Raw genomic sequence first — 21,636 nt, forward strand, 5'->3', positions numbered from 1 at the left:
ATCCCAGTTTACGCTGTTTGCTGTATATATGAAAATGTCAATATTGTTACCTGAGTGGGAGAAACAATAAACAGCAATTTCTCAAACTAAGCTGACACATTTTTGCTTAGGAAAGGCTTTGAATGAAAATAAAAAAGTTTCAAGAATCAGAATAATATATATGATAAATTAAAGAGATGCTTCAGATAGCTTGAAAAAAACTGCTTTATTATTTTGTTTAATAGGATGACCTGGGAATCTTCTACATCATTCTCTCTACAGTTGTATACAAGATTACTATTCCAAATTGTTATCAAGAATACAATTGATGTTATAGGTAATGTAGTTTAATTGGTTAAAACATTGGGCTTGGATCTCTGGAAATTCAGGTTCAAATCTTTTTCCTTTGTGAAGTTCATTAAATTACTCGTCACAGAAAATCATTCTGAAAATGTACAAAAAGGGAAGAATGAAACATTATTTTAATAAGTATTACATTTCTTGTTATATGAATTAGAGGAAATGTTACATCTAGTTTTTGCCAGCTGCCCCTGGCAAAGAAACAGAGAAGGGACATATCTCCATTTAGCTATATATATTATATAAAGAGATGAGGTCTGCATTAAAAAGAAGACTCAGCATTACTCCTTGGCCTTTCAAAACATGTATCTCTAGACAGAGGATGAGCAATCTTATATGGATTGCTGACCCTAACACCAATCCATATAATCCCCATTCTTGAAGAACATTAACAAAAGCCTTTTAAGATAGCACAACCAGTTCCTAAAAAAAAAATGTGACCAACTATACTAGCTATCTATCATACAGAGACTTATCATGTATTTTTTATGTTTAATTATGAACAATTCCAAAAACTCCAAGGATAGGTTAATAATAAATTAGGATGCAGAGGTATCTACAGTGGGGTTTGTGTGTGTGAATGTCTAAAGGGTAAGTGACAGGCAAATGATAAAAGCATTGCTTGTGAGTTGTAACATCACACCCACGTTTGAAAGGAATGAAGCTTGCATGGCACATTGCACATCTCTTTCATTGTGATGCTACTTCATCATTTTAACAAAAGCTTTGGATCTTGAAGATCTCTTACTGTAATAGTCACCCAAACACAACTTCATTTTTTGCTGGAATAATAAAACTATAACGTGTTTTTAACAGCAAGGAAGGTTGGAGCTATCCATACTTCTCTGGTGTAAGACGTTTCACAAATGGGAGTCAACATGAAGAAGGCTGTAAAGGCTATGAATCTTGTTTTTACTTGGCCTGGTTTCAGCTATTTGAGAAGCTGGTTGTCCAGCAGAATCGAACCATAACAACTCTTTTCTGAAATGCTACAGTTGTCCTATTCATACTGTTAAAAATCTAGGAATTTATAAAGACTCGTTAAATCAAATACATTAATTAGCATTTCTGCACAGCACAATTTTTGTATCTGATTAAATTATAGCAGCAAAAACATAATGTAGGGGTTTCATAATCTTGAAAATCTGATCTTAAATGGATTATTATAGTTGGATTAATTATATTTCAATAATAAAGAAACAAAAGAACAAACCAATCTTTTTTGGCTAAGTAATGGAGCCACACAGCCTGCTAGCCATCTGATACTATCTGTATGCAAACAACAACCGTCTGTCTGCTTCTGAGACACCAGACAGAAATCTGGCATTAACTCTGTGAGTCACTATTGGAAGCCTTGGGTTTTTTCCCCTAGGTCATTAAATACAACAGTCATTCAAGATGGGATACTTGGATTTAAAGGCAGAAATGATATACATTTGATGAAAAGTACAACTAAGATTCGAATCTCAGCGGTTTGAATCCCTAGTGCTGCCGTGTAACGGGGTGAGCTCCCGTTACTTGTCCCAGCTTCTGCCAACCTAGCAGTTTCGAAAGCACGTAAAAATGCAAGTAGAAAAAATAGGGACCACCTTTGGTGGGAAGGTAACAGCGTTCCGGGCTCCTTTGGCATTTAGTCATGCCGGCCACATGACCACGGAGACGTCTTCGGATGCTGGCTCTTCGGCTTTGAAACGGAGATGAGCACCGCCACCTAGAGTCGGCAACGACTAGCACATATGTGCGAGGGGAACCTTTACTTTTACCTTTACATCAAAGATGTGTATAATGTATAGTAAAGCAGTTGTATATTACTTGAGATATATTTTCTTTTAAATTGCTTTGTTGTGCGTATGCCTTCAAGTCAGCACTGATTTCTAGTGACTGCCACAATATTTTTCTTTTCAGCACTAGTATTTTCATTCTGGCAATGAAATAAGCATTTTTAAAATCTCCCCCCTTGCCCATATAAAGTTTGCAAGAGGAATCTTTTTATTTGACTAAGGCACATTGTAGACCATAAGGAGTAATAACTAATCGGTTCATCAATCATAACAGATAAGAAATTATCTATTTTTTCCAATACTTACATTTAAATTCAGTTTAGAATCACCTTTGCTTTTTGTGTGAAATATGCATGTCTGTATTTGTATTTTCCAATAAACAATCAGGAACTGGAGCTTCAAGGTTGGGGACGCCCCGACTTCTTACACAACACATTTTGTTCTGGTCAATCTTATCAAGAAGTATAGCTGAAAATATCATTGCAACATATAACACTCGGAATAAATGGCCCAAATATGATTTGAACAAAGGGACTTTCATCAGTAGTTATCAAACCAAATACATACAAGTATTGGTTCTCTAGTTAAAGCTTTCAGTCAATGAAGAGATTTTGATCAAAATTGTAAACATACTTAAGAAATACAAATCTAATTATTATAACCCAGGCTTTTATTTTGCTTATTTTGGAATAAATGGGGACACGTGCATTTCAAATACAAAAATTGGCTTTAATATAGCTATTGGATTAGGCTGCAGAGGGTCTGTGCACAGATGTCTTGCATTGTTCCAGCACAGCACCGACCATAACTTTTAATATGGGACAAGAGATCAGCAACTAATCCTGATTTAATTGATCTGCCTATCAGAAAGTACACAACCACCTCAATTGTGCTTTGATAGGTGAATTTTCATTACTGCTGAAATGCTGTATTTCCACTTTCAGCTTATCAAAGTGCAAACTTCCAGAATTGTCCAGTAAGCTAAAGAACTCTTTCATATTAAATATCTTCTCCTGCAAAGGGGAGATAACAGAGGAAAATCTAAAGAAAGAGATGGATTTCTACTAGAAGGATTGGGAGTATAGTAGATGCTGGTGTTGAACCACTGAATAAACTGTCCTTGAATTCTGATTGTAAAGGACCATCCGATAAGTCAATCACTCTGCTTCTAGGAAGCATATTAGCTAATAAAGAGTATCTATCTGTTCTTTTTCTTTTCTTTTTAAAAAAAAAGACTTTCTCAAATGTAACTCATTTATTTTGGGGACAGGTGTACAACTTTTGACGTTCACATTGACCTGCACAGCATGGAATTTCTTTTCTGTATAGGGCAATCTTACATAGCTATGATACGAATATAAATGTCAAAAGGCATATGGATAGCGCTGGTCAGAAAGTTTTTCTCACCCAGTGGGATTTCTTGGAAAGACTGCGAAAAAAGAGTGCTGGTTTTCACCTTTAAAGCATTTGCAGAATCAGTTCACGCAGTGTGTTGATCATGAGAAGAGTGAATGCCTAAAGCAGGTTGGCAGCTACAGCTGGTGGGCTAGATGTGACCTGTCACCTGAATTCATATCCCCCTAATCCCAGAAAGGCATATATTCATCTGGCCTTAAAGAGAAATGGAGAGTGCACTCATCATCTCCTTAGGTGGCCATTTTGGCAACAGCTTTACCTGCCAGTTTAGTAGGGGCTTAACACCAAGTCCTCTGGAAACGGTGGTGACAGCAGCAGAGAGTGGGCCCTAATCCATAGGCAGAAAAAGGTGGCTGAACTCTGGACTAAGAGCAATTTCTCAGTGGCATCCCTCCCAGTATGGAACGTCTTGCTTCCTGGCCTTGTTTGCACTTTGCAAAGAAGTGACAACCATCTTTTTCAGGGCACTTTGGGGGCAAAAAGTAAAATTAGATCATAGCTCTGCTATTAGGAATTATTTCGTTGCGCAAACTATTTTGAATTTCAAAAAATATGCAGAATTTGTAATAAATACATAAAACGAAATGCTAAATCACCAGGCATCATGCTTCTCACCGACCTCTACAAAGCATGGTTTCTACTGTTTCACAGAGTCCCAATCCATTATAACAAAGAGGATATTTCATGTAATCATTTGTATTTACCCATTTACAGTTTTCTTACCACTACACAGTCCTCAAAGGAAAGATACAAATTACAACGACTGGAATCAGTTTACCATCATTAAACGTTTTGCTCTGAGCTCTGGTCCAATCCCCTGCCAGCTTAAGATGTGTATTACTTCCATGGCAACATAACTGATTACACTTCTGTAATATAGTAAGGATCCAATCTGAATTTTGAAAGATTCTTCCGCAGTTCAGGCAAGATGTTTTTCCGGAATCGTCTGCCTACTGTGCCTTCTGCTTTACAGCTCAGTTCAGCAGACTTGACTGGGGGGAAAAGACTCAGATCACAAGCTATACTACTGTCATGCAACAAAACTCCTAGAAGCATTTGTTCTGGCCCTTCAGGGCTTGATCATCTGACAGCAATGCAGGAGGAAGGCTTTTAAAGCTATCTTGCCAAGTGATGCCTGCCATGCCCTCTGCCACAACACCCATTCAGTCTGCAGATGGTGAGGAAAATAAGCAACAAAATTGGCGGGATGAGGGGGGAGGGACAAATGGTTCACCAGGAATGTCTTGCAGAGCAAATACAGTCAGGATGTCATAGCATCCTCTTGTTAAGTTGACATAACATACTTTAACACAGTGGTTAAAAGGTAAACTCATCCATGCTGAATTCAGTATCTAGTGCAGGGGTGTCAGACTCGATTTCATTGAGGGGCCGGATCTAGCCTGCGGGCCTTGAGTTTGACACCCCTGATTGTCCGCATAGTATTCCCTGGTGAAATCCCTTTGAAATAACTTGAAAATTCTGAGGTACACCAAATATTGTAGAAATAATTGTGGCAGTGAAGTTGTGCTCTCTGCAGAAATCTGTTTCACTTACACACCCCAAATTAGTCCTCCCTAGTTTCAATATTGTAGGACATGAAATTTGCTAATAGCGAAGATTTAAATGATGACTGACTATAATGTGCTATTTTTGGATCAAAGGGATTGCAAACATTAATGTAAATAACATCAATAAAAATAAAACCAATCAAAATGAACAATAAACAACATACAGAAAGGCAATTAAAAAAAACACCAGATAGTTTAGGATTACAGAAGCTGAATTCTAATATAAATGAAGGACCCTCGGTCTGGCAAACCCTTTCTTACCTCATGGTATTTGTTAATTTGAATATAGAATTTCCAAGATGTTTTTGTTTTCTTTTTCAGAATTTGAATCTGGAAGCTAGTGAATTTTTCAAAACCTTTCATGTGAGGCATACTGCCTCATTCTTAAACAGATATATATATATTTTTTTTTAAAATTTTTAACGTTACAAACAAAAAAGAAAATACATTTTCCACCCTTGTGCTATACATAAAAAAAAGGAAGATTTGGGTCTTCGGATATATCCTCATGATTGCCAAAATCCACATTCTCGAGGTACAGGTACCGAAGCGTCCAATGTTCCAAGCGCATAGTCCACAAATGGTTTCCAAGTCTTCCAGAAAATATCTTCTTTATACACACCACTTCTAATTTTAATATCACATGTCATTTTATCATTTAAAGCTAATTTCCACATTTCAGAATTCCACTCTTCTATTCTAAAAATCACATCTAGTTTCCAATATCTAGCTATTATAATTCTACCTATTATAATCATAATTCTAATCAATTCTTTTTCATATTTTGTTAATTCTATTTCCTTAATTACCAACAATAATATAGTTTCCACTCTCAATGTTATTACTTTCCCCATCATTTGGAGAAAATGATACTTAAACAGATATTTTTTTTGTTGTGAAGTGCCATCCCCAACTATCACCCATGAACTTAGTCGTATAAACAAATTCTGAAAGATGGAAAGCAGATTCAATGAAAGGAATAACATAACAAGAGCCGCTATGTGGCATACTGGTTAAAATGTGGTACTGCAGCTAATCTTGCTGACTTCCGGCTGCCAGCAGTTTGGTAATTCGAGTCTCATGGGCTCAAGCCAGTGGAATGAATGGAAGCCTTCCAGCCTTCTGAGGTCAGTAAAATGAGGACCCAGATTTTTGGGGAACAATATGCTGACTCCGTAAACCGCTTAGAGAGGGCTGGAATGGACTGTGAGGCAATATGTAAGTCTAACTGCTATTGCTATAACATCACACTGATTGGGTAGCTAGGTAAAATACATGCTTTCTACTTCATTTTTATCAGTGGTTTCTAGACATGCTTAACATGTTTAAATTGGTCTAAATGGTATGTTGTTTATGTAAAGTTAGGAGATTAAATGTAGCAGCTGTTTCTGTATTCAAAAAGACACGCGGATATCACAAGTAACAATGCGAGAAGAAGCATAAATATTGCTGAATAATTCCAATTGTCTTCATAGTTCAGAATCTGCAATTAACTTCTCTGCTCTAGAAAGAGGATTTTGATGTACCCGAAATCTCTAAATTTAGTTAGTATTTAAGAAAGGAAGTTCTTGCATTTATATACATACCTACATACATGCATGTATATGTATTTGCGTATGTACATGCATACACACACACATACATACATTTATATATATTCTCACAGATAAACAAGAAAATATCAGCACCTGTTTATTGTGCTCATGCACCTGCTGTCCAAAGAGAAATTCTTCTGATGCTAACGTTAGGAGGAAGGGTAGAGAATATAAATGTATCTAACGTGAAATCAGACTCCATAGCTCTTCAAGCGGTCATTAACAATTTCTAAAAGAGCATTTGTTCTAAATAGGAAGATCATGACAGGCTTTGGAAAACTTCCAAAGGTGGGGCAGAAAAAAAAAAGGTGTGAGATCAAGCTGAGCATACTTCTGCTCATAAACACAAGATAAGTGTGAAAATTGCCAGAGGAACCAGACAGCCCAAAGGAAATGTTCCCAGTCTGAACTGAACAGGAAACTCAGGTCAGAACAGGCAGGGGAAAAGAGTGGAATAGGGATTATTTATATTTCCCACTGCATATTTCTTGGATGTAGAAGGCATTTTCAAATGCTTTAAGGTAGCTACTGCAGAAGGAGAATGCCAATCCAGATAGGCTTTTAGTTTAATTTAGCAGTCTTCTGCTTTTCAAAGAATATTCAAAATGTGCATTTTTTTTTCATTTTTTTTTTTTTGAATTTATATCCCGCCCTTCTCCGAAGACTCAGGGCAGCTTACAATGTGTTAAGCAATAGTCTTCATCCATTTGTATATTATATACAAAGTCAACTTAATTGCCCCAACAATCTGGGTCCTCATTTTACCTACCTTATAAAGGATGGAAGGCTGAGTCAACCTTGGGCCTGGTGGGACTTGAACTTGCAGTAATTGCAAGCAGCTGTGTTAATAACAGACAGACTTAGTCCGTTGAGCCACCAGAGGCCCTTTACATTAAAATATTGGTTTCTAGTTCCTCCAAGCACCATATAGGAGAATAAGATGGAAGTGATGAGAAGTCTGGAACAGCAGATCAAAGTCCACAGATTCTTAGAATATCTCATGTTACATCGCACGAGCATACACAGATTTACAAAATATATTTTTTTCAGGATTCCAGGACAGTGTTTAATTACAAGAGGAATCAATGCAAAGAAGAAAAGGTGATTCTTTTTAAGAATAAGCTTGTGTCTGGGCCCAGCAAGCAATTAGTTTTTATTTAAAATAAGATATGTTAGAGTGAACAGACTTTTCTTGGCATACGTTCTTCCCTAATATTACTTCAAGTGCAGAAGGTCAGCAGATGGGGTGTTGAGCAAGTCTTTTGAAAGTTTTCCTGCAGAACCCATGCAAATGTATCAGACATAGGCCATTCCCCGCTGCTGGCTTAAAGTGCCTATCGCCCATCCTTGTATCGACTGAAAGCTATACTACTAGGAAACTTGGTAGTTCCACTTCCATTCTCAGTGCCTCCATTGTCTCTGTTCTGGCACCCCAGTGCTGTCCTGATATTGCATATGCTGCAGGGGTGAAATGCTCCCGGTTCGGACCGGATCGTCTGATCCGGTAGCGATGGCAGTGGATGGTTCGGAGAACTGGTAGCAAAAATCCCTGCCCCCACCCACCCATGCCCAGCTGAGCCATGTGATCATCAGAGCCTTTTTTTACTTTTAAAAACATTTTTTCGGCCAAAAAGGTTGTTTAAAAAATGCTTTTAAAAGGTTAAAAAAAAGGTTCTGATGATCAAAGCTGAGCTGCACGATCGTCAGAGCCTCCTTTTTTTTTACTTTTAAAAGCATTTTTTTACAACCTCTTCGGCAGAATAGGTTGTGAAAAAATGCTTTTAAAAATTAAAAAAAAAGATCACGCACCACAGCTGATCATCACCACCACCACCACCACTCCCGTGTGTTGTTCTACTTACCCCATGCCTCCTTGTGGCATATCCTGCTCGCACACCTCGCATTTGTCGAGGTGCCGCTAAATGCGTGATGGCGCATTTGGTTCGCACAGCCAGCGAACCGGTAGTAAACTGGTTCAGATTTCACCACTGATATGCTGTCTTCCCAAAGGCAAAGGGATCAGTCGATTTTTCTTTCCTCTCTCTTTGACAAAACAGGAACAGTTAGTAACAAAAGAATCCATCATTCAAGGTACTGCAGCAGGAATGGGACAGATTTGACTGTTGGACCTTGTTCATCACATCAAGGTTACCAGCTGAGCAGCTTCATACTATTGTATGGTGCTAATAGCTACCGGCACAATGCTGCTATGTCCAACATTTTGAGATAGCAACAGAACACAATAGGAACAGATAAGTGCCATCAGGGGCCAGAAGGAAGGATGCAGCAGCCTGAAATGGCCAATAAGTATTGCTCTTATCCCGTTATAGGTCACCTCATGTTACGTTCAATAACAATAGGTACCAAAGTATACAGTAACCGATTTTACAGCTGAGACTTAAGAGGGGAAATAGCTCCCTCTTGGTCTTGTTACAGACTACTTAAGGATACCTTACTCATGGGCTCAGGTCAAGGTGAAAACAATGTCATATGATATGGCAGAAAAAATATGTTGCCAGGGCATATTTGTATTATGGTTAGATGCAAATGAGAAAAGGCATGAAGACACATGCTTGCCTGATGTTTTCTTATGAATACAGGTGCATAATTAGACAAAACGATAACCTAATGATCAGGTCATATACATTCAGCAAGTGTATTTGGGCAATTGTCATTTGGCTAAATGGTCTGTATAGTTGAATCACACACACCAGGAACCTTAATTCCTGTTCATTGTGTACAGAAGCTTCTGGCTTTCTATTTCTATTATTTATAATTTATGGATGAAAGGAAAATCTTGCTCAAAGAAAGCACACAAAACTATTGTTGTCTTTTGCCTTGTTGAAACTGGACAGGGTACTTACATGTTAGAATTACCATATGTCAGCTCCACAAGTTCAAATGACTTTGTTGTTATCGGAAAAAAGCTCCCTAAGCATAATAAAAATACCCTAAGCATAATAAAATATACTAAGCTAACAGCAAGCTACACTAAACACAATTCTACAAAGTACCTTAGATACGGCATTAAAGACTTAACATTGGAATTAAGCCATCAAGAACTGGCTTAACTGCCATCTTAAGAAAGTTTCAAAATATTTTAAGAGCAAGGGAAATGCAATAAAATGAGGGTACTGAGGAAACAGTTTTGATTTTCAATTGAAGACCATTGAGCAAATAGTTTCAGGAAATACTGCTGCAAATCTTGCATTCTGAAAGAATTCTATTATAAAACAAAAACCCAAAGACCAGAACTGGTGACTGCAAAGAAGAGGAATCTACCTTGTAAAGTCAAAGGTGATAAATCAAGGTGCAAATTCAAGGCAAAGTTTCAAACAGGCTGCAAAGCCCAATAACAAGAAAGTATAAACTATTAACAAAATAGCGTCCTTCTGGCAGCAGGAGGAGCTAAAACTGTGGTATATTGTGGGATGAGGTAAAACTCAGAGAATTCTGGGATGAAAACACTATATAAACATAGCCAATGAGAACCATCAATGCATATAGTGACCAGATGTCCCACTTTTGGCGGAACAGTCCCGCTTTTTAATAATTTGTCCCGCGTCCCGCGGCAATTCCAAAAAGTCCCCATTTTTTTTGTTTCACTCCCATTCTGAAAATGGGAGGCGGCAACGCAAGAGGAGGAGGCGGAGAAGGGGAAGTGGCGGGGAAGGGGGCGCGAGAGGAGGAGAGATGCCACTTGACTTCACCCGAGGAAGAGAAGACCCGAGAGGAGAGCTGAGGAGAGCCGAGCCTGCCTGGAAGAGCCGAGAGGAGAGCCGAGCCTGCCTGAAAGAGCGGAGAAGCAGCAGCCGCTCCTCCTCCTTCAGGCAGGTGGCAAGACTCAGCGCGCATGCGCAGCCCCCCTCCCCCCCGTCAATGATGTCCCGCTTTGCCATCGCTGAAATCTGGTCACTTTATCAATGCATGTACAAATGTTTGCCATATTATGTCATAACCTGAATGTGTTGTCTAATATCTTGGAGGTCCAAGTGATGCAGTTTAGGATTTTACCAAGTTGATCCATACTTTTACAACCCTGAGTTAGAGTATTCTTCACAAAGAATAAATGTTCCCCACATCCTTTAATTAATTGTCAATAAAGTATCTGAACATGTTAAAAAACAGAAAACAAAATAAGATCCAGTTTGGTTCAGCGGTTAAGGTATCAGAATAGAATCTAGGAGACAGTGGTTTCTAATCTTGTCTTAGGCACAGAGCCAGTTAGGTGACCTTGGACCAATTACTGTTTCTCAGCTTTGCAAAGGAGGCAGCGGCAAATCACTTCTGAAAACCTTGACAGGGAAACAGCAGTGACTTGTCCAGGCAGCTGCCAGAAATCAACATTGACTTGAACACACACATAAGCGCACACACACAAAATAGAAGGATATCTAAAGGCTGGGCTTCCATATTGGGCTAAGCCAAGATATGATTAATTTGTGGAGCACAGCACAGCCATTGTAGATAGTAAACCATGGTTCATGAAAATGTTTATTATGCAAATGTAGCAAAATGTATATTCAATGAATCAGGCTTAAGAAACCATGATTTAGCATGACATACAAAGCCGACTTGTGTTTGCTGAACATTTATGGTAGTGCAGTTATTCTATTTGAATATCACACATGCACCAGGAAGACAGATTTAAATTTCACTTGTTTAGACTGAAAGTATTTGGCACTGATAAACTAAGCAGAATTTTATTGCAGCACTTAAACAAACATTAGTCCAACTCCAGCCAACCATACAAAATGGAACATAGCCAAGAAAAGGTTTGTGATTCAGCCAACCAAACAAGGGTCGGAAGACAAACTAACTGCTGATATTCTGTTTCTGGTGCAAAATAAACCTTAAGATCACTGAAGCTCCAGATCTCATTCCTTTGATATATAATCACAAAAATATTCACTGATGAAAGAAACATAGCAGATACAATAAATAACTATCAAATAGTGCCTTTTTCTTTCTTTTAACCGATGAAGTACAACACCCACCCACCCACACAACTGGCTTAGAATCAAGCATGCGGGTTACCTAATGGGCTGCAAAAGAAAGCTCTGATTCCAACACTTTTTCTTGTGACTTCATGCTGTGCTTTTGTAGGTGAATGCTAACAGAACATGACTACAAAGTGTGATTAATTAGGATGTTTCATGTATGATAAGCAATTTCATCAGTAATGTGGTGCTTAACTTTTGTACAGTCCACTTTGACACCTAAATGGGAGTTAATTGAATTCTTGGTACAGCTGATGCAGAAATATGCCACTGCTATAGTATGTCTCTGTCATCTCATTTTAGCTGTAGATAAATACACCTGTCCAATACAAGCCATGATTATGTATCTCCATGGTGTCATTTGCATCATGATGTACAAATTAAATAAATTGTGCTATGATGTCATGATATGCATGAGGTCACTTCCTTCTCTTGTCCCTTGATGGTATCATACATACAAATCCAGTTTACCCTATATATTAAGTCATAATGTGACTAATTTTTCTCTCGGCATGTCACGTAAAACCAGATCCTCGCTTAACAGAATTCTGCCAACTGTGATCTGACTCTGCGGTCTCTTCTCAAACTCCCAAAATCTTTAACCAAAAACTGTCTACCATTGACCTCACCCCATTCCTAAGAGGACTATAAGGGGCGTGCGTAAGTGCACAAAAGTGCCTACCGTTCCTGTCCTATTGTTTCTTTCATTATATGTGTTTATATATAATAAAAAATAAATAAAAATAGTATTAACTAGTAATAAGTAATACGACTTTAAGAAAAAATAGCTTAGCATAAAGCTTGTGACCCAGACATTACACCATCAAATGAAACAAACGAAATGTTAAAAAGTTATGATATTTATGTAGTTACTTACAAGCACATCTAAATTATATTAAAGTAATCAAAATAACTTTACCATACCCAAGACATGACACAACTTCTGAGCACCCCTAATGTTTGATAATTGAAAGTTGAAAAAATCTGACATACCCTATGGGCCATTACAGCCTAATTTTAATGCTTATCATTAAACCATTGCTGAATGGAGAAATCATAGTGATCATAGCAAATAAATATATAATTTGTGATCAACATTACATGCTCTCTCTGTAAACTTTTTTTAAAAAAAAGATTTCTAAATTGAATGAACAAGAAACTTCTTACTGCCTTCCAATCTGATAAAGAATGGAGGAATGGAGGAAAAGCTGCAATTTGATATTCCTACTTCAGCATCCCAATCTTCTGCCTTATTTGCATCTTGTGAGCTTCAGCCTGTTCTTGTGAGCATCAGGTTTCAGAAACTAATTCTCTCACTTTGCACTTTGTCAATTCACTGCTACATTTCCCTATTTTACTCCCATATTTGCAGATGTGAAAGAAAACCAAAAGCAACCATGTTTTAAAAACCATGCAAAACACTATCTACACTTTAAAAAAAAAAAAAAATCTACTAATTCCAGACATTTTACTCCAGTAACTGATGTTCAGTGACAATTTAATTTCTGAGTATTGTGATGTCGTTTAAGGTAACTATCAACACTAAAAGAACTATTGATGATGGGAGGGGGGAGAGAAACATTTCTATAGGTTTGAAAAAATATAGCCGTATAGGTGTATGATAAGCAATTTCCTGTACTGTAAATATTTTCTGATATAAGCAACGTAACTGAGCATAATTACAAGACATTGGCATTACTCTGCCTATCCTTACAGAAGATTTGTGGTGTAATTTATGCCATTTCTCTTGTATGAGAACCCTAAAATATTGATCTGGCAACCCAGAGCAGCTTCCTATCAAATGTTGCTTCTAAAATGCTTTAATCTTTTACTGTCTTCCCACCTCTCAACCACCAGCTTGATTCAAGATGTAAACTCAAAACTGATATACCTGTTTCATTTTTTTTTTAAAAATTACCATCTGTTTTTAAACTATACTGTTTATAATTTTTTAAATTATTTTCTTTCTTCTTTCAAAGACATTTAGAGATACCCTTTGATTATGTGAAAAAAAAACCAACCTAGTAGTTATTCATCTCACGCATAAAGAAGAATTTACATTACAAAACTGTCATTGATTCAGACCATTAATAATCTGTACCAGGTTAGAAAACTTTTCCTCAAATGTAACAATACTTTTCTCTATAATCGAATCCCCTGAAGCTATAGCTGAAAAATGCTAATGCTGCCCTGCCACTTTGAAGTAGGCTTTTAGGAGATAGCCTGTCTCCTGTGTGTCAGAAGACACCTATACCTTGGAGAGCCTCCAATTTGCTTATACACGATTTCAGTTCTAATTAATTTAAAACAGGATCTGAGTTAAATTATCCTATAAAGACAGAAATATGAACTAAAGTGCTCAAGACAAAAAATTACTCTCTCTAAGCAGACATAGCCATGCCACAGGATAAGAGAGGGAAAATCTAAAGTATGCACTGTGAGTCTTTTGCCTATAACAGCAATAGTACTTAGACTTATAAGCCACTTCACACTGTTTTAGAGCAGGGATCTCCAATCATGGCAACATTGAGCCTGGTGGACTTCAACTCCCAGAATTCCCCAGCCAGCATTGCTGGCTGGAGAATTCTGGGAATTGAAGTCCACCTGGCTCAAAGTTGCCAAGGTTGGAGACCCCTGCTTTAGAGCACTCTCACAGGGGTTTACAGAGTCAGCGTATTGCTCCCCAACTATCTGAATCCTCAGTTTACCAACTTGGAAGGATGGAAAGCTAAATCAATCCTGAGTCAATCAAGATCGAACTCCTGGAAGTGAGCAGAGTTAGCCTGCAGTACTGCATTCTAACCACTGCACCACCATGTAATAAGCCAAATAAGCCAAAAGATTCCATTTGTACGTGAGAACAATTCTCTTTACTTCTGTTACTTCTTACTTCTGTTGTATAATTGCTTTCTTAAACAGAGTCTTCTATTAATTGCAGAAGGTATTAGGATGAAGAAAAAGAAAGTTTTGGATCTCTGAAATCCGGTTTGTTTTAACAAATCCTTTCTGACAAGGCTTCAACTTCACGGGCAGCCTTATATAATGAGAGTGGGTTTCCCTTGATAAAGCTGGACATCTTATCTCCATAGTAGCCTCATGGTCAGATGGGTGGCAAATAAATTTAATATATGATAATAATAATTTCCATTATTAATATAGTAATAATCTCCATCCTGGGGAATCATGGAAATGCAGCTTTAATCAATGCTATAGTCATAAACAGGAAGATATTTTTCCCCACAGGTTTCATTCAATTCTTGAGTTTTATAATTTAACTATGCTTCACTCTTTAAAATATTCAGAATTGCCCATCTTCTAACAATACCTAATTTCTCTACTCAAATTATTCTGAAAAAACACCAAACATTGAAGGGAGCAAGCTAGCAAGGAAACACCATTGTACACTGGAAATCTTAGAGAATTAAACTCCTTCTTGCATGAAAAGTTTTTTCGTTCCATTCATTAAATGTTATGAAGCCTAACAAAAATGTCATGACTTTCAGTATCAGAAGTGCCTGCTGATAGATCTTAGACCTGTAAAAATAATTAGTTTAAAGTACTCATTATTAGTGTAGTTGATGAGAAAACTTTTTAAAAGTTCAGTATTTCTTTTTCCTTGCAGCATAGGAATAAAATGGAAAGAAAGCCAGGTAGCAATAACATGTCCTGCATACTAAATAAAGTAAGAGAGATTTTTAATCAACTTTTTTTTGTTCAACCCAACAGGGCAATAAATTATGTAAAGAAGCTTAGGAGTATGTCTCTCTTTCCTTCACCAAAATAACTCAGAAAACCAAATCAAATGGAACTAAACTTGTTGTGGTAGGAGAAATCAGCCAAAGAAGGAGTTCAAAAAAAGATTGAATCTGGCCAGAGGTTGCAGAGAAGAACAATCCATGAAAGATTCCCCTAGTGAATTACTATGGGAAAGAAACTGAACAATGGTTAACAATCAAGAATGTTCACAATGAAGAAACATGGTGGCACAATGATTAGAATGCAGCATTGCAGGAAAATTCTGCCCACAGCCAGGAGTTTGATTCTGAGCAGATCAAGATTGACTCAGCCTCCCATTGTTTTGAGGTTGGTAAAATGAGGGTCCAGATTGTTGGGGGCAATATGCTGACTTTTTTAAATCAGCCAGAGAATGCTGTAAAGCAGTGGTCACCAAATGGTGGTCTGTGGACCACTGGTGATCTGTGAGAAAATTTTGGTGGTTCGCGGTGCACCTGGGTGGAGGAGCTGCTCTAGGATGAGCAATGGCCAGTCCTGTGACTAGAGCCCTGGAATATGGGACTGGCCAGGCAGCTCCTGGTGGGACTGTAAATCTCAATCATAGATGGAGGTTTGTGCAACTTGCAACTTTACAGTGCAGCCCTCGCTGGCCAGAATGAGGTAATGGTGCAAGGGGGGTGGCAGTGCAAGCAGGCCAAAGCAATGGGTGATGGCAACCCCGGGCTGTTTCTTCCCCTACTGTAGCTTTCTGTCAGCTGAAACCAGCAGTGGCTGTTCCCATCCCTCACCCTCCCTTCCCAGTCACTCCTTTCCTGAGAAGGGAAGGACGTGGGATAGATATTTGCTCCATATTCCAGAGCAGGAGTGAAACTTCATCTCTTGCTGGATCTCATGGGCGTTTCTTCCAGCCCTTGTTGGTGCTCCACACACCTCAGTTTCTAGGGGAGATGCTTGACTTCTTCTCAGCCCCAAGACACTGGCTGGCCCATGAGATGAGAGAGAGAAAGAAAATGAGAGAGAGAATCAAGAGAGAATGAAAGACAGAGAATGAGATATAGAGAAAGAGAGAGAGGGAGAGAATGAGAAAAAGTGGAAGAGAGAAAGAGAGAAAGAGGATGAGAGACAGAGAGAGAATGAAAAAGAGTGGGAGAGAGAAAGAGGGTGAGAGAGAGAGAGAGAAAATGAGAGAGTCAGAGAGAGAATGAAAGAGAATCAGATGAGACAGAGAGAAAGAGACAGAGAATGAAAGAGAGAGAAAATGAGTGAATGAGCAAGAAAGAAAGAGACAGAGAGAATAAGAGAGAGAATGAGAGAGAAGCAGAATGAGAGAAAATGAGAAAAAGAGGAAGTGTGGTGTCCCCCTCCCCACTTCACAGAGAAGACGCAGAGAAACGCATCCCACAGTCCTTTATATTTGCAACAGGCCTGATTTTCTGTAGTGAAAGCAAGACTTGGCAGCTACAGTGCAACGGCCTGCCAAGTTCCAAATTCTTTATTTCTTACGGAGACAGAAGCCCACGTGTCCAAGATCCGTTGCCAAGAGCTCACAGAAAACTCTGTGAGCTCCCAAACGACCGATCTGCGGTTTTTCACTTGGTAGCTTTTGTCCGTCACAAGGGCCAGATGGCAACTCCACCCGCTTTTATCCCCTGTGGGGTGTGGCTCAGTGATTCAGCACTCTCTGGACCTGCCACACTTCTTCCTCTGCTGCAAACGCCTCTCTTTCTGATGCTGCTTCGGATCAATCCAGGATTAATCCTCCTCTATCTGTGGGGGCTCTGACACGCCTTCTTCCTTGCCTTCTGCTGGCACTTGAGGCGTTGCCAGGAAGGAGGGACCTGGAGAGGGAGGCCTTGTCAGCTTCTCTCCCTCACTCTCCGAGTCATCCTCCTCCATGAGGACAGGCTCGGGGGCCGGAGTCACAACAGAAAGAGACAGAGAATCAGAATGAGACAGAGAGAGAGACAGAGAATGAAAGAGAAAGAGAGAGAGAGAATGAAAGAGAGAATGAGAGAGAGAAAGAGACAGAAAAAGAATGAAAGAGAGAGAATGAGAGAGAGAGAGAGAATGAAAGAGAGAATCAGAGAGAGAGAATCAGAATGAGAGAAAAAGAGAGTGGGGAGAGAGAAAGAAAGATGAGAAAGAGAGAATGAAAGAGTGGGGGAAAGAGAGAAAGAGAGAGAAGGGAGAGTGCCTGAAGGACCCCATCCCATCACTGGGAGTCCAGGCGCTTCAGCAAGTGTCGTGCTGGATTTGTATTAGTGGTCCACAGGATTTAAAATTATTAACTTGGTGGTCCCTGAGGTCCAAAAGGTTGGGGATTCCTGCTGTAAAGAACTACGGAATAGTATATAAGTATGTGCTATTGCTATGGCTACAGTCTTGCCAAGTGATCCATGTTAAACCTCCTTCATTCCTGTCATTATGCTTTGTGGTTATATAGACATAATTCAGAGGTACAAATACAGAAAACACATCTGCATCTGTCCTGATTACACTTTTGCACCCAGATACATGCAAACGTGCAAAATTAATGCATATGTATGCATCTTGATTAGTCTCTGGGAAGAAAATGCATACACAAATGAATCAAGAGGAAGATAGTTTTATTGAACATAACATACATACACTTCCTATAGGTAAAGGTAAAGGTACCCCTCGCACATATGTGCTAGTTGTTCCCGACTCTAGGGGGTGGTGCTCATCTCCGTTTCAAAGCCGAAGAGCCAGCGCTGTCTGTAGACATCTCCATGGTCATGTGGCCAGCCTGGCTAAATGCCAAAGGCACCCGGAACACTGTTACCTTCCCATCAAAGGTGGTTCCTATTTTTCTACTTGCATTTTTTATGTGCTTTCGAAATGTTAGGTTGGCAGAAGCTGGGGCAAGTCATGCGGCACTAGGAGTTCAAGTCGCTGAACTACCGACCTTCTGATTGACAAGATCAGCATCTTAGCTACTGAGCCACTGTCCCCTTACACTTCCTATAGTTACTACTGATAATAGGACTGGAAAGAATTCTGGAAGCCATGGAATTTTTAAGTAAGTATTTATCAATCGAGAGCGTGGCTTTGACTGTATGTAGATGTAGCAATGAATGATGACACATAAAAGAATGAACTGCAGTGAAGCTTAATCTTAAATGCATCCTCTTCTATTGTATTCCTTGAGCCTGACATGAACACAGCTTTTGCCTACATATTTGATTAGCTGCAGTTTGGAATTACACACAAACTCTTCATCCTTTAGAGCATGGGTGTCAAACTCACCGAGTCATGTTGCCATCACGTGACATTTCACATTGTTTTTCCCATTCACAGAGCTTGGATGGGCATGGCCTGCGCTTGATGCATCCAGCCTGCAGGCCGCCAGTTTGACACCCCTGCTTTAGAGTGTGTTTGAGCCACACCAGCTTGAATAAACTTTGGATTAAAGCTGGCTTGTTTCAAGAAACCGAAATAAAACATTTGCCATCATTTGCGCATGTTTCATATATTAAGTTGGGGGGACCATGCCTTCAGAACTTTTGATGAGAGCACTTGCAAAACAACTGCCATAGAAGATATGGCTACTCTTAACATGAATCATAGGCTTGGCCATCACCAAAGGCAATCAAGATGCTCTCTGACATCCCAAAGAAATCTTTGACAGGTTCAGCAGCGTTCTTGCAAGTAAAGATGATGTTCCTTTTTGCAGCATTTCAGTTTTTTTGTCACTTCATTCTTTCATTAAATGCTAGGGACTTGGTGTCCACAGTCACCATGTTATCTGTCCCTGTACTAAGTGTATCAAACTAATCTGGAGGGATGCCAAAAACAGTCGTGCCATCAATATTAATTTAGTGGCTCCTTTAAAGCACTGTATAGATGCAGATTTCGTAAATTGAGATGCAAAAAAAGTGTTGTGTTATTTAATTTTTTTTTCAAAAATGTAGATGGACTGTTTAAAGAGTTAATAAGATATGCATTTTATATTCATGTTTTCTCATTAATATAGCCGTCAAAAGCACCTTCTGCTGCTCGGCAGTGTTCTCCAACCAAGCAAAAAATAAACAAGTACTTTGTATTCAGACTAGTGGGTCATGGTCCAGAAGCTTGAAAAGCCATGCCCAACATCAAGATATGAAAACAAATTGTTTGTTTGTAAAAACTGGCACAGTTGAGTCAGTGGAAAACCACAATCATTTTACACAGATCAAACATGTTATTTTCCCATCTGGTTCTATATATGCTAAACTGCCCTTGTTTTCTTTTGGGGCCCTGAACTAACAAATTCATATCAGGCAAGGACTCATGACTTTTAGCTTGGTGACAAAGAGGAATATTGAAAGCTTCACCAAACCTATGGTTATTTTTTTAATGTCATATGTCTTAGATCTACAGAATCAACATAGCAAATGTTTTGGTCTGAAAAATCAAATCAGTTATGATCTCGTTCTAGCTGAGTTCAGAATCAGGACAATAATATTGCTGCAGCTAATTCAGAGAGCTGTAAAAGTTAATGTATCTAATTTGTTAGAACTGGGATCAGAACTCAAGTCATAATTGCTTTTGGGCAACATAGATATCAAATTTGTGGCAAGGATGGGTATAACTCATATCCACTGAATCATAAGATATTATCATCAAATACAAGTCTAGTCACTGAACATACTGTAGTAAAAAACTTTGGTGGCCATAAGTAGCAGTACTTTTTCATTTCACTTTTATTTTACAGAAAATTAAAAGAGATTTTGTGAAAATTTAAAAAGTATACTTTCAGTGACACTGCCAATATCTCCAAATGGCAGGACAGCTGAAAGAGAGTGTGATTTGTGCCTGAGTCTTAAATATACTCAATTATTAATATTTGGTTAATGATTTTAATGGAGCCTTAATGGTGGTTAGAATGCAGTATTGCAGGCAAACTCTGCCCACAGCCTGGAGTTTGATCCTGACTGGCTCAAGGTTGACTCAGCCTTTCATCCTTCTCAGGTTGGTAAAATGAGGATTTGGATTGTTCAGGGCAATCTGCTGACATTGTAAACCATTCAGAGAATGCTTTAAAGCACTATAGGGCGGTATATACATTTAAATGCTATTGCTAATGGTTTAATGTGAGGGAAGGGTCTAATAATGGGGCCATGAAGGGAAAGGTGTGCTGAGCTATACCCCAACATTGTTCACTTTGGCCAAAGCTGGAAAATCAAACAAACCAATTATTCTGATAAACACAAGATGTTACTACCTATGAAGAATAACTACAGGCAAAGTTGTTGAGTCCTAGCAGCCTGGTGATAAAGATGGATATGGCAGGAAAACCCAAAGCTTGTATTATATTATGCTCCAGAAGAAATATCTGCAGGAGCTTCCATTCCAGCTGGAAAAGGCAACTAAGAAAATGAGGGGGAGAGATATGCCGGTAATCTTTGGTGCTGCTAACCTTTGGCTTTATTGCTTTCTCCTGTGCGCTGCTTGGTGAGTCCAAGCATTGGGTTCAACTCCATCTGATTGGCCTGATACTGAGTTGCAAAATCTTTGGCCACGCCTCCTCCTTCTGGCTGAGCCTCAGTTTTTTTCAACTCAGTCAGCCTAGATAGACATTTTCTGAGTTGCTCCCAATAAATTAATAATTGGAATTAATTGGAATTTTTTAAAAAATAGGTTTTGTCTCTTTAAGAGAGTGGTGTGGCTGAATGAGCGGCTATTGTATACAACTCAGATTGGAGCTGTGATAATGCAGCAGGTACAATTGCCGTGAGGTCAACTTCTGGCTTACCAGATGACCCAGCGGATCGGAGCTGATAACGCCATCTTGTGGGCGGCGGCTCTTATTGCTTTGCAGCTTGCTGCTGGGAGGGAGAGAGAGAGAGAGAGAGAGAGAGAGCTTTGGGCGAAGTGCTGCAGCAATTTTGATTCCTCCAATGACAGAGGCTTCGGTTAGGAGCTTGGAAGGCACCTGAAAAGCACTTGTGGACCGTGTTGCCAGTCTTTGTGCTCATTGGGCAGGCGTTTGTAACCGTTTTGCCAGTTTGTATGGCCTTTTTGCCCCTGCCACCATTTTAATCATTGGCCTTGCACTTACAAGCCGTTTCGCCAGTTTGGCGCTTCTTTATTAAAACCTGAACTGCGCAGTGAGTACATAAGTGTTTATTGCGTGATAGCATCTACTTTGGAAATTGATTTATTCTGGAATTTACCAAGCCTTCATTAAGGATTCCCAGCT

At 39.0% G+C, this 21,636-nt stretch overlaps 1 long non-coding RNA gene across 2 annotated transcripts; it reads right to left on the bottom strand.

Annotated features, from left to right (window-relative positions):
- Nucleotides 1-250: 250 nt before the first annotated feature.
- On the bottom strand, nt 251-5,129 carry LOC131187133 (uncharacterized). 2 transcript variants are annotated; one of them, XR_009152492.1, is made up of 3 exons: nt 4,315-5,129; nt 2,427-2,588; nt 251-424 (listed from the first exon to the last, which is right to left on the bottom strand). It is a non-coding gene; the product is annotated as an uncharacterized LOC131187133 (long non-coding RNA). The 2 variants fall into 2 exon arrangements; XR_009152491.1 differs by having other exon boundaries at nt 2,427-4,003.
- Between the last annotated feature and the right edge of the window lie 16,507 nt (nt 5,130-21,636).

Source organism: Ahaetulla prasina, chromosome 1 (assembly GCF_028640845.1).
Source record: "Ahaetulla prasina isolate Xishuangbanna chromosome 1, ASM2864084v1, whole genome shotgun sequence".
Classification (NCBI taxonomy): Eukaryota; Metazoa; Chordata; class Lepidosauria; order Squamata; family Colubridae; genus Ahaetulla; species Ahaetulla prasina.